Here is a 14,566-nt window from a genome sequence, read left to right as displayed (position 1 = left end):
ATAATCAGCAGTCACCATGTATGGGTGGGACACAGCATAATCAGCAGTCACCGTGTATGGGGGGGGGGGGGACAGCATAATCAGCAGTCATCGTGTATGGGGGGGGACACACAGCATAATCAGCAGTTATCGTGTATGGGGGGACAAAGCATAATCAGCAGTCACCATGTATGGGGGGCACAGCATAATCAGCAGTCATTGTGTATTGGGGGGGGGGGGGGGGGACACAGTATTATCAGCAGTCACCATGTATGGGAAGACACAGCATAATCAACAGTCATCGTGTATGGGGGACATAGCATAATCAGCAGTCACCGTGTGTGTGTGGGGGGGGGGGGCACAGCATAATCAGCAGTCACCGTGTATGGGGGGGACACAGCATAATCAGCAGTCACCGTGTATGGGGGGGACACAGCATTATCAGCAGTCACCATGTATGGGGGGACACAGCATAATCAGCAGTCACCATGTATGGGGGACACACAGCATAATCAGCAGTCACCATGTATGGGGGGACACAGCATAATCAGCAGTCACCGCGTATGGGGCGACACAGCATAATCAGCAGTCACCATGTATGGGGGGACACAGCATAATCAGCAGTCACCGTGTATGGGGGGGGGGGGGCACAGCATAATCAGCAGTCACCATGTATGGGGGGACACAGCATAATCAGCAGTCACCGCGTATGGGGGGGACACAGCATTATCAACAGTCACCATGTATGGAGGGCACACAGCATAATCAGCAGTCACCGTGTATGGGGGGGACACAGCATTATCAGCAGTCTTCATGTATGGGGGACACAGCATAATCACCAGTCACCATGTATGGGGGGGGGGGGGCACAGCATAATCAGTAGTCACCATGTATGTGGGGGACACAGCATAATCAGTAGTCACCGTATATGGGGGGGACACAGCATAATCAGTAGTCACCGTGTATGGGGGGGGCACAGCGTAATCAGAAGTCACCGTGTATGGGGGACACACAGCATAATCAGTAGTCACCGTGTATGGGGGGGACACGGAATAATCAGCAGTCACCGTGTATGTGGGGGACACAGCATAATCAGTAGTCACCGTGTATGGGGGGGGACACAGCATAATCAGTAGTCACCGTGTATGGGGGGGGCACAGCATAATCAGTAGTCACCGTGTATGGGGGGGGACACAGCATAATTAGTAGTCACCGTGTATGTGGGGGACACAGCATAATCAGTAGTCACCGTGTATGGGGGGGACACAGAATAATCAGTAGTCACCGTGTATGGGGGGGGGGACACAGCATAATCAGTAGTCACCGTGTACGGGGGGGGGGGGGGGACACAGCATAATCAGTAGTCACCGTGTATGTGGGGGACGCAGCATAATCAGTAGTCACCGTGTATGGGGGGGACACAGCATAATCAGCAGTCACCGTGTATGGGTGGGACACAGCATAATCAGCAGTCACTCTGTATGGGGGGCACACACGGAATAATCAGCTGTCGCCGTATATTGGGGGGGACACGGAATAATCAGCAGTCACTGTAAATGGGGGGGGGCACGGAATAATCAGTAGTCGCCGTATATTGGGGGGACACGGACTAATCAGAAGTCATCGTGTATCGGGGACACAGAATAATCAGCAGTCATCGTGTATGGGAGGGACACACACGGAATAATCAGCAGTCATCGTGTATGGGAGGGACACACACGGAATAATCAGCAGGCACTGTGCATGGGGGACAAGGAATAATCAGCAGTCATCGTGTAAGGTGGACACAGAATAATCAGCAGTCACCGAGTATGGCGGGGACACACGGAATAATCAGGAGTCATCGTGTAAGGGGTACACAGAATAATCAGCAGTCAACGTGTATGGGGGGGGGGGGGGTCACAGAATAATCAGCAGTCACCGAGTATGGGGGACACAGAATAATCAGCAGTCACCGAGTATGGGGGACACAGAATAATCAGCAGTCACTGTGTATAGGGGGGTACGGAATAATCAGCAGTCACTGTGTATTGGGGGGCACGGAATAATCAGCAGTCACTGTGTATGGGAGGGACACACGGAATAATCAGGAGTCATCGTGTAAGGGGGTCACAGAATTATCAGCAGTCACCGAGTATGGGGGGGAACACAGAATAATCAGTAGTCATTGTGCTTGGGGGGACACATGGAATAATCAGCCATCACTAAGTATGGGGGTGGGGGGGACACAGAATATTCAGTAGTCATTGTGTATGTGGGGGGACACACAGCATAATTAGCAGTCACTGTGTACGTGGGGGACATGGAATAATCAGTAGTCACTGTGTATGGGGGGGACACAGCATAATCAGTAGTCCCTATGTATCGGAGTGGGCACGGAATAATCAACAGTCACTGAGTATGGGGGGGGGGACGCACACAGGAAAATTAGCTGTCACCGTGTATGGGGGGGGGGGGGGGGGGGCGAGAATAATCAGCAGTCACTATGTATGGGGAGGAACACAGAATAATCAGTAGGCACTGTGCATCGGAGGGGGCACGGAATAATCAGCAGTCATCGTGTATGGGGGGGACACGGAATAATCAGCAGTTACTGTGTATGGGGAGGAACACAGAATAATCAGTAGGCACTGTGCATCGGAGGGGGCACGGAATAATCAGCAGTCATCGTGTATGGGGGGGATACGGAATAATCAGCAGTCACTGTGTATGTGGGGGACACAGAATTTTCAGTACTTCCTGTATATAGGGGTGAAGCCTCATATATTACACTAAAAGAACTGTAAGGAGTGGAAGCGCTTCCTACAGCTAATCACATGTAAGATGGTGAGCGGTCTGCAAATCATGTCCTATGAGGAACTGGTAAAGGATCTGGGAATGTTCAGCTTGCAGAAGAGAAGGCTGAGAGGAGACTTTATAGCGGTCTACAACAGAGGCATAGCTTGAAGTTCCTGGGCCCCAATGCAAAACCTGTAACAGGGCCCCCAACTATAATGCTTTATAGTACCGGGCTCCATATATGGAGAAGAGAGGCCTTATTGGCGCCCTAAGGGTCCTGGGCCCGGGTGCAACCGCATCCCCTGCATCCCCTATAGTTATGCCAGTGGTCTACAAATATCTGAAGGGCTGTCACAGTGCAGAGGGATCAGCCCTATTCTCATCTGCACAAGGAAAGACTAGAAGCTATGGGATGAAACTGAAAGGGATGAGACACAGATTAGATATTAGGCAGTGAGGGGGATCAATGAGTGGAACAGGTTGCCATAGGAGGTGGGGAGTTCTCCTTCAATGGAAGTGTTCAAACAAAGCCTGGACAGACATCTGTCTGGGATGATTTAGTGATCCTGCACTGAGCAGAGGGTCAAACCCGATGACCCTGGAGGTCCCTCCCAACTCTACCATTCCATGATCTCCTCTCCTTCCTCCGGGTGACAAGGTACTTCGATATCATCCTCACTATCCATCATCTTTGTACTGCTCCGTCATCATCATTACCGAAGATCGGCTGCATGCCAACATCACGGCCTAATGCACCGTAGGTGCCAGACTACTTCCCTAAATCTCGGAGGTCCTCGTCACTGCGGCCTCACCCGCACCTGAGGTGGAAACATCATCTCATGTACATTTCTTTCTCATGTAAATCTCCTATAAGAGTGTAGCGCTGCCATACACGAAGTGCCGCGACCGCCATGACATAACATCGCCTCTAATCATGTCAGCAGTTCGCCGTACATATCACATAACTCTCATCATATAAACGCTGTATATCTCCCATCGGGTGAACATCATGAACTCTCATTTAACCTCAGCACAGTCCGTCATAAATTCCGCGGATCCCACCGTCCCATCTGAGGAGTCACGCCCTCACTCCATACTCGTCAGTGTCCCTACTAGTGGCCACACTACTGTCGTTGGACCGCTACTACATTTCTGCCAGCTTTCGCTGTTCAGGTGTCGTTGCAGTGCCAGCGTTGCGGTGCCAGCGTTGCGGTGTCCTCCTTGGATCTTGTCACTTGTCTTGTGTTGATCTCTCATGCACTGCTCTCCAGATTGGGAACAGCGCGCTTCCGTTGCTCTTCCGCAGCTGCCGCCATGACAGCACTACGGTTACTACCGCTCTCTGCATCATCTGTCTGACCGTTTTTGCAGCGTTGACTCTCTGCACTCATATTGCGCCCAAGTTTCCTGGGCTTAGGGGAGGGTGGCGGGGCTTCGCATGAGTGAATAATCTTTTGTGCGAACGTTAGCGAACTATTTTTCCCGCATGGACCCCTTTACAGCATTCATTTCTGTAAGGTGGGGCCCTTAGGTTGCAGGGCCCCTCTCGATCACTCATGCCATACTCACTGCAGTGACCTCCTGTGGCATCTCAGCGCTTTATTACGTACATCTTCCTGATGTACGGTGGAGCAGCGCGGTAGGAGCACTTGTTTTGCGCATCCCACGGCGCATGCTAATACTTGCGTGTTTGGAGCGTCCCGCGATGGAAGAATGGCGGTTACCCATTTGCGGTGCCGTTTCTTTCATTTTAATGCGCCTGAAATCGGCTGTCTCTGTCAGTTTCATTGAAATGAATGGCGTGGCGCTCCACATGTGCGACCGCCGCTGCCTTCGTTGTTGGACGCTCCAGACCGCGGTTGAGGTCACGGCAGTGAATCGTCCACCGAATCGTTCTGCTCCGGCTCGATATCACGGCAAAACTAGGCAGCTTTGCCATTCAGGACTTTTGGAAAGTCGGATGGACTGTAATGGACGTCACCCAGCTTTCCCCAACACAGAATGGCTGAATAAAGGGATTTCTAATCACTGGAGGATTTTTGTGGGAAATGCTCGGTGGATCACGTTGTGGCAGCGGCGGCCCTCACTTATCTATCGGCTCCCGCACTCCCCCATCCTCTACAATTAATGACTGCGCAATAGTATTGGCGTTAAACGTTTCATTCAGAACATTGGCGTCACGAGTGCTTCGCCTTTTGTTGGAAGAGTCTGATTTCCCAGAAGACAATAGGGATTATAGAGAACATTTTTGGCAGCTTGTAGGGAAAACACGACCGCTGTATCATCGTGTGGCGCTACAAGGTCACCATCTCAAGGTCATCGCGGCGGCCCAGGATCTATCATGTTGTATTACAGGGGATGCGAACATGGAAATGGTGTGACTACAGTATATATTCAAAACTATGGATATTGCCACACCGTATTAACCCCTTCCATTGCCTCGCCTTCGCACTTTATAATCTGGAGATTCTGATAATCCGCAATACTGCAAAATAATCAGCTGATCCTGAAGATCCAGACCAAGTCCCTGATACCGCTACAGTGTAACGGCAGCTGACCCCCACACATTGGAATCGTAGCACGAAAACATCAGGACTAAAGTTGGATCGATTGGGAGCGGGTCAATACACTTATGGCCAAAACCATCCCCTGGCATAGAAAGAGCTTAACATGGAAGTAACAGAGAGGAGCAAAGTGACCTAAATGAACAGAAGTCAAAATTGCGCTAAAATCTGCACCGAAAAAATGCACCATTAGCAAAGAAAAACATCGCGAAATCCGTAACAAACGGCAAATTTATGCCTTGTGGATTTCAGGACGGAAATTCTGCAGCGCCCCGTGTGAACATACAGCTGGGTGAGAGGGTCGGGATCCCGGAGGAAGGAACGTCGCACCAGGAATAGTGCCCGCGGTCAGCGGGACTTCATGCTTTGGTATGTGTGCCAGCCATAACACGTGCAGAAGGTAGGAGAGGAGATACCAACTTCAGCAGTGGCCCATGTATTAGCGAGGACCCTGGCATCGGCAGCAGACTTAGCATATACCCAACCTGTGACCTTCGGACTATGAGCGACGAAGAGAACATCTGTACATACGTGTGCAGTAAAGTTTACGTGTGCTGCACATTGACCCCTGCCTCCGCCTGCCTTGTTTCCGTATTATCCCGTCTCTGGCTGATCTTCCAACGCAACTTTTCCCGACTCCTGAACTGCAGATCTCTCCAGGTACGCAGCAGCGTGGGAAGGGGCGTACATGACTGCACCCCCAATGTGGTCCACAAACTAAATCAATGGTGGATGTCAACTTAAAAATCACCTGTCGCCAAAAATGTTCAAACCGGGGCGGAATCTGTTACTAATTGCAAATGAATCTGCAGGAGTCCAGGGGGCGGAGCTTCTAGAGTCACTCCGAATCAGTCTAACCAATCATGTCGTCCGCTGATCTCTGAAGCTTGTAGTATATGTAAGGAAGCATGTTCCAGGGAGGGTTCAGGTTATGGGTATATATGGCGCCATTATCAGCATGGTAGTCACACGCGACTGTTGTGTAAGGGCGGGGCTGCGGTGTGACGGTCGCAATCTATAGGAATTCATTGAGATGAACATATACAGACTGGTGCCATGGGCAGTGTGGAATGGCGGGGCATGTGCCCCAGGTGCGGGATGCCAAGGAAAGCTGGGGGCAAGTGCCAACAAGCTACTTTGCCTTGCTTAGGGTATTTAGATATAGAGCCAGGGCAGAAAAGGGGATCTTTGCCCCTAGGTGAAGGAAAGTCTGGACCCACCACAGTCATTGGCTGATTGGCACATGACCACCGCAAGGAGCTTCTAGGGGTGGGAGTGCCCTGTTCCTGGGACCCCTCTTCATACGTCCAAGATGGCTGCGGTGACTCTTAATATACCCGGAGCCCATTGAGCACTGGCGGTGCATCGGTAGTCTAAGACACTACACACTGCCTGATTGGCTGGTTACGTGAGCATCGCTGGCCAATCAGGAAGCACCATGCGATGTACCGATGCACGATGAGTCGTGACAAGAGCACCGCAGCCGCGTTGGTTGGTAGATCCCCATTTTGGTGATACAGGTGGATACCAGAGTTAGGACTGAGTCAGACATGTATGGCACATCCTGTGGATGGACTTACCCTTTAACTCCTTCCTGACACCCGCTGTACGTGGACATTTCGTGTCAGTATGTAGAGCGGGAACCAAACCGGCCGTTTATGCGGTGGGTGTTGGCTGTCTTTGATAGCCGACACCCAGCTACAAGACCACGATCAGAGATAACCCCCAGGCCTGCTTCACGCGGGCGAAGTGTATTCACGAGTTCTTTAGCGCAATGCTGTTTCCGTAGCTCTCATTCACTTCATTAACTGTTCATTCACATGGGGGTAAGCACATTTCTGTCGCTATGTATTTACGCGTCCAGAATAGCTTACGCCTGCGTATTTCGCCTGCTCCTGCGGGCATTTGTGCCTGAAAATACACTGCGGATTTGCATGCGCAAAAAAATCTGCAGAAGTATTAGCGCCGCCCATCCTCTTCAATGGCCTATTGCACAATACTCACCAAAATCGTTCTTGCCGTGTCTGGCACGCGAAAGCATGAAAAAATGCGCTGGTGTGAACAATATTGCGTAACTAATATGCTGCACATATACACTCCAAGAGCTCTGCAGGCAGCGCTGGGCTGATTGCGACAGGGAGACATGTTTTCCCATCTTGGCCATGAAAAGCTGAGATGGGCGCATCCCTTTAAGACGCTACTGTCAGTTCTGACAGTGGCATTTAAATGGCCCGATGGAGGGGGTTCCCTCTGTCTCCCAAAAGGCCTGCCCGAGATGAGATTGTGGGCAGCTCTTCATCTTGGCAGTCTGGGGCCTTCTGAAAGCCCTCAGGTTGCCGTTGATATATGTCTATTAAGCCATTCCTGTGGTAAGGCTTAATAGGATGCCTGCAGAAATACAGTACACTGAAATACTAAAGCATTGCGGTATATTGTATAAGCAGTCAGGGACTAATAATGGGTTTTTTTTTCCTTATTGCTAAACGATAAAAAATATTAAAAGTTTAAAAAAAAAGTTCCTACTTCTAACATCAAAAAAATCTTTGGTATCGCTGCGTCCATAAAAGCCGATCGTTTAGAACATTTCATTCTTTATTCCGCCCTGCGACCTCAGTGAGACGAGAAATACGCACCAAAATTGGGCTTTTTGTATCAATCCCCAAGAAAAAATGTTTTAGGAAATCTGTTCCCCAAAATGGTTACCAAATGGTTAAAGGTCTTCCAATACATTATATGGCGCGTTAACCCCTTAACACCCCACGGCGTACATTCACGTCCGGAGTGTGTGGGATTCATATGGAGCATACGCCGATCCCATACAAGGCGGGGCCGGCTGTCTGTTATAGCACAAACCCGCCTACAGCAAACATGATCAGCGCGACGCCGATCACGGCTGGTACATCTCTAAATGCTAGCAGCGGCATTTAAACACCCCAATCGTTGTTTGGGGTCACAAATGGCCCCACAGAGAGAGATTACAGGGTGCTATTCGGTTGCCATGACAGCCAGGGGCCTTCTGAATGCAGTGTAATGTAATACTGTGCTATTATATTATACTGTACGAGCGATCAAACCGTCACAAGTTCAAGTCCGCGGTGGGGACTAAAAAAAGATGAAAAAATAAGTAAAGATTTTTTTTTTTTAAATTATTGATAAAAAATAAAGGAAATCAAAGTCTAAAAAATAAAAACCTTTCCCCATATTAATAATAAGAAAAAAACCAAAAACATTTTGGTCTCGCCGCATCCATAAAAGTGCGGTCTATAAAAATGATGCATGATTTATCCCGCAGGGTCAACGTCAGAAAATAACACAACGGCGGTATCGGGCACTTTTAGTCGCCGCGTCTCCAAGAAAAAACGTGATGAGTGGCGGTCAACAAGTCGTATGTACTCCAAGATGTACGCAATAAACGAGCCGCCACACAACTGTGTAGGCGGAAAAACGTAAACGTTATGGCGGTCAGAAGATCATTTTATATTTTCTAAAGGAATTTCATTTTTAAAGGTGCAGCAAAAAAAACAAACCCCCCAAACTCTCTATATTTGGCATCGTAGTAATCGCACTGATCCATAGAATAAAGTTATTCTGCGGGTTTCGCCGCAGTGTCTACGCCGTAGGAACAAGACCCCCACAAAGATGGCGGAATTGGATTTTTTTCCATTTTACCCCACTTAAAAATGTCTTCAGTACATTACATGGTACGATAAAATATACACAACTCGCCCGCAGAGAACAGCAAGCCTCGTGTCATTGTGTAAATGACATTTTTTTCAAAAAAGTTAGGAATTTTTCAAAGGGAGGAGAAACAAAAATCAAACAAAACCGAACAACCCGGCTGATCATGAAGGGGTTAATGCCGCGCGTGTCCCTTTAAGGCTCCAGTAGGGGCGTGTCCGGGGATGAGTGACGGGGGCGGGGCCGGGCTCGGTGGAGGATCAGTCGGGCTGGAGCCGCTCTCCGCACACACCCGGACCGCGGGCACCTGCAGGTAAGGGCGCCCCCCGCCGCCTCCCCGGTGCGGCAGGGCTGGGACTTGTAGTCCCCACGGCTCTGCACGCCCCTTCGCCTCTAGGCTTCCCGGTACTTGTAGTTCTCCAGCAGGTCAGGGAAGACGATGCGAGTCCCAGCAGGGCTCTTCTGCTACTTGTAGTCCCCCCGGTGAACTACAACTCCCAGCATGCCCCCTCAGCATCCTCGTACTTGTGGTTCTCCCAGCTCCTGAAGTAGGTAGTGCAGGGGGAACTACAAGCCCCAGCATGCCTGCTGTGCTAATTATAGCTCTCCTGGTATGTGGCGGTGACAGGGGGACTACAACTCCCAGGATGCCCCCATCAGCTGTAGGGCGGCCTGGTACTTGTAGTTCTCCAGCAGAAACATCCCAGCATCACTTGTCCTTAGAGGAGCAGCACAGGGGGACTACAAGTCCCAGCATTTCTCTGGAGTACTACAAGTCCCAGTAATACCCTAAACTGTAAGGCTTTCTGATACTTGTAGTTCTCCATTGGGGGCATATACTGCAGGGGAACTACAAATCCCAGCATCAGAGGTTGTAGTCCCTTCCAGCTGGAACCACAAGTACCAGCAAGTCTACAAGCAGTTTGGTCTGCTGATACTTGTAGTTCCTCTTCAGCCACAGCAAGTCATGGTGTACTGTGATGCCCAGCATGCCCTCTCAGCTTGTAGACATGCTGGTACTTGTAGTCCCCCTCAGCCATTGTGATGTAGTGTGATGCCCATTCAAAGCTGGTAGACATTCTGGTACTTGTAGTTCCTCCGCTAGAATTAGGAACTGGGAGGGAAGAATTGTGTGTGATAGTCATGAGGCTTCCTGGTACTTGTGGTTCTCCTGATGGGGGTGGGGGTCTACAAGTTCAGACTGTATAATGAAATCTTAGTGTTTTAACTCCTCGCTGTCTTCACCACCTCTGCTTGCTGTCAGTGATCAGGAGCCTCAGCCGGAGGCGGCTACAGTAACAAACCCTCCGCTGCGAGTCTTCACCCTCTGGATGTTCCCGTTCACTGACAGCAAGCAGAGGGCTGTACATCCGGTGGCTCCGCCGCTGCCATCCTGTGACTGCAGGGGATTTGGATCAGTGTTGTAGTTCTCATGATGCCAGCGTCTGCCAGCCCTCACGTGCCAGCGCCCGCAGGGTTTGTTACCTGGCACCGGGGGGCATCAGATGTCGCTTCGCCTCGTAATTTCCGCGTATTTATAGATCGCTCTGCGCCGTTCATTCACCGGAGACCATTGTTGTGGGGATTGGCGATCCACGTGCGCCCGCGGATTATCTGCTGCTAAAAATGGAAACTGCCAGGGAGAATTTAAGGTGACGCTGCAGAGCTGAGTGCCAGGCGGCTGCGGGGCGGGCGCTGCAGGGATCAGGCGGGTGCCCTGCGGATGTTTGCTGCTGTGTCGGATTTGTTTGTTTGGAGGGGGATTTCGCAGTCGGACGTCACAGGGCGACATCCCCGCTGCCCATTGGAGCGTGCCCGGCTAACCTGGAGGGTTTGTGGCTCTGTGCGTGGCGTGACCTGGCAGTCAGGAGCCTGGAAAAGCTGGGTGACAATCTAGAGGGCATTCCCGCGACTAGTGAGTGTGATCTTTATTGTCCTTGTCGCAAGTAAGTCTTCGTGATTTCGCTCCACGCCGCCTTCTGCTGCCGTTACTGGGAGCTTCGCTAAGGAAACTCCAATGTCACTGAGGGAAAGCGGGCGCCGCTGATCACACGCAGCGTTAGAGATACACGGTCGCAACATTGTAGCTGGTCACATGGGATATGGTATACAATGTATCCAGCTTCTGGCTCCTCCCACTAGTTATCATGCTGCAGATCATCCGGCGTCATGAATAGAATAACGGAGATGCAGTGAAGACTGACACCTCATGGGTAGAGAGGAGGAGCATGGGATGCTGAAGTAATACTAAAGCGTTATATACCGTTCAGGGTCTATGGAAAGCTGGGTCACGGCATGTAGTGCCAGTATAATGGCTGCCACTCATGGTTCGCACCCAAAGTTTTGTCTGGGGCACCACTAAGTCTGCCCCTTCCAATAAGATGGTGACCACTGCACTGTGCCACTGAATTAATTCTCCAGGGCACCGTGGGGAGGTGGTCTGGAAATATCGCCCCCTTTGTGCCAGTTGCAGGGTGCCCATAATTTCAAGGTCAGATGAATTACTAAATGCCCCAATCATGGGAACCTCAGTGTCGTCACCCATCTTTCCTAGAGTGCTGAACGGCACTGATGCTACAGCATGTCAGCTAAACCAGGAAGTGGAGTGCCAGCCCATACAGGCACCAGTCCCAATGCAGGGTGTCACCTGGCTTTCCTAGGTTCCTGAATGGCAAGTCACTGCGATGCACATTGTGTTTCTGCCTCGCTGCCAATCTCAGGTAGCTGCTGGGCTGGTACCCCTGTGGGCAGGTCTAAGGGAATGTGCGCACACCGCAGCTCTCCGTGGTGGAAAAGTGCAACAAATGCGTCGTAAATCTGCACGGAAATGGCGCGGCTTTTGTGGCAGGTTTGCTGCGGGTTTTAATGCTTGGATTTCGAGGGTTAAAATCCGCAGTGAAATCCTGTATTTACTCGGGCGGCCGCGATCCTGCGGTCCGCTGTGGTTTGTGATTCACCTGTTTGCGGTCCTGCGGTCCGCTGCGATTCCTCATGTGATTCATCTGTTTGCGGTCCCGCGGTCCGCTGCGATTCCTTATGTGATTCATCTGTTTGCGGTCCCGCGGTCCGCTGCGATTCCTCATGTGATTCATCTGTTTGCGGTCCCGCGGTCCGCTGCGATTCCTCATGTGATTCATCTGTTTGCGGTCCTGCGGTCCGCTGCGATTCCTCATGTGATTCATCTGTTTGCGGTCCTGCGGTCCGCTGCGATTCCTCATGTGATTCATCTGTTTGCGGTCCGCTGCGATTCCTCATGTGATTCATCTGTTTGCGGTCCGCTGCGATTCCTCATGTGATTCATCTGTTTGCGGTCCCGCGGTCCGCTGCGATTCCTCATGTGATTCATCTGTTTGCGGTCCCGCGGTCCGCTGCGATTCCTCATGTGATTCATCTGTTTGCGGTCCGCTGCGATTCCTCATGTGATTCATCTGTTTGCGGTCCCGCGGTCCGCTGCGATTCCTCATGTGATTCATCTGTTTGCGGTCCCGCGGTCCGCTGCGATTCCTCATGTGATTCATCTGTTTGCGGTCCCGCGGTCCGCTGCGATTCCTCATGTGATTCATCTGTTTGCGGTCCCGCGGTCCGCTGCGATTCCTCATGTGATTCATCTGTTTGCGGTCCTGCGGTCCGCTGCGATTCCTCATGTGATTCATCTGTTTGCGGTCCTGCGGTCCGCTGCGATTCCTCATGTGATTCATCTGTTTGCGGTCCGCTGCGATTCCTCATGTGATTCATCTGTTTGCGGTCCGCTGCGATTCCTCATGTGATTCATCTGTTTGCGGTCCCGCGGTCCGCTGCGATTCCTCATGTGATTCATCTGTTTGCGGTCCCGCGGTCCGCTGCGATTCCTCATGTGATTCATCTGTTTGCGGTCCGCTGCGATTCCTCATGTGATTCATCTGTTTGCGGTCCCGCGGTCCGCTGCGATTCCTCATGTGATTCATCTGTTTGCGGTCCGCTGCGATTCCTCATGTGATTCATCTGTTTGCGGTCCGCTGCGATTCCTCATGTGATTCATCTGTTTGCGGTCCCGCGGTCCGCTGCGATTCCTCATGTGATTCATCTGTTTGCGGTCCCGCGGTCCGCTGCGATTCCTCATGTGATTCATCTGTTTGCGGTCCGCTGCGATTCCTCATGTGATTCATCTGTTTGCGGTCCCGCGGTCCGCTGCGATTCCTCATGTGATTCATCTGTTTGCGGTCCGCTGCGATTCCTCATGTTATGGCTGATGGTAATGGGGCACCTGGCAGATGCAGATTTGGCGCGGATTTCATGTCAAATGCGCCAGAATAATCCGCCGGTGTGACCACACCCACTGGGCTTACACGGCTGAGAAAAGTACGCGTTCAGTGCTGTTTCGCGACACGCAGAAATCAGGCGCTGTATTAACCATTTGTTTCCAATGGGTTAATTCGCCCGGGCGTCGGTCCTCTCGGTAACGCGGCGCGTTCTGTTTCTCTGCGAACATTCGGACGTGCGCCATTATAAATGTTTTCCTATTGAAACCTAAATCTAATGTACCGCAAGGCGAGTTTTCTTGCAAATAGCGAGAAATCAGCATTTCTTGCTAGTGTGAATACGGCTTGGCTCCTCACACGGAGTGCATGTATTGCGCATTGCGTGCATTTTTCTCGCAAGTAAAATACGCAGTATCCAACAAATACGCAGATCTGCCGCGGGCGTTAATTCCCCGCAGCTTATATTCGTGCGCATTACGCCCAAAATAGGACATGCGTTTTTTTTCACGCCTGTAACAGCCCGTGTGAGTGAGCCCCAGGCTGAGAATCGCGGACGGATATCGCACGCCTTAATCCGCAATTTCTATGCAGCTGGCATCTGCTTTTGCGGTAAAAACGTATCGCGGTAAATGCGATATTTATTTATCTTTGCGCCCCTCGCTCGGAGCAAATAGCGCATTTTTTTGCAAGACCGCTGAAAAATGCAGCTTGCAGCAGTCTTGACATCCCACAGCATCACCCGTATAAAGTAACCGATCGGAAACAAGGGGTTAATACGGCGCACGGTTGCTGTGCTTTGCGCAAATGCACAGAACGCATGCAATTTTTCGCCCGTGTAACTAAGCCCCCAGACTGACGCCAGGCACAACGTGTATCATTGCGTGTATAGTTACTTGCCGTTCAGGTGCCCAAGACAGCTGGGTGACACCCCGGATGGGAGCTGTAATGGTGCCCACATGGGTTGGCACTTGGCTTTATTACCTACTGCAGCTGGTAGAGTTGGCATGCAGTGATGTCATCAGTCTGTTCAGTACTCCAGGAAAGATGGGTGACCCCACTGTGAAGCCATTGCCCACCGAAGTGACCTAAACAAGATGCTGGGTGCCAACCACGAGTGGTGGCCCTCATACAAGCACTACATGCCGTCACCCAGCTTTCCATAGATCCTGAACGGTATATAAAGCTTTAGTATTACTCAGGATCCTCTGCCCATGTCAGTCTTCACTGCAGCTCTGGCATTCTATCCGACTGCTAACTAGTGGGAGGAGCCAGAAGAGCGATACATTGTATACCGTAAGCCATGTGACCAGTGACAACGCTGCTGCAGCT

The 14,566-nt window shown here is 51.1% G+C and overlaps 1 protein-coding gene across 2 annotated transcripts in view; it reads left to right on the top strand.

The window, feature by feature from the left end:
- Positions 1–14,566, top strand: part of LOC136589555 (glycerophosphodiester phosphodiesterase domain-containing protein 5-like) — a 232,710-nt gene that overhangs the window by 90,955 nt on the left and 127,189 nt on the right. Inside the window, exon 1 of one of the 2 annotated variants that reach the window (XM_066588309.1) lies at positions 9,234–9,312. The exons of the other annotated variant lie outside the window; for it this stretch is intronic. The gene's annotated coding sequence lies outside the window, so the exon portion shown is untranslated. Of the gene's footprint in view, positions 1–9,233; positions 9,313–14,566 lie in introns of those variants that run through there. 2 annotated transcript variants of the gene reach the window in all.

Source organism: Eleutherodactylus coqui, chromosome 1 (genome assembly GCF_035609145.1).
Source record: "Eleutherodactylus coqui strain aEleCoq1 chromosome 1, aEleCoq1.hap1, whole genome shotgun sequence".
Classification (NCBI taxonomy): domain Eukaryota; kingdom Metazoa; phylum Chordata; class Amphibia; order Anura; family Eleutherodactylidae; genus Eleutherodactylus; species Eleutherodactylus coqui.
This window is presented reverse-complemented; position numbering and strand designations above follow the sequence as displayed.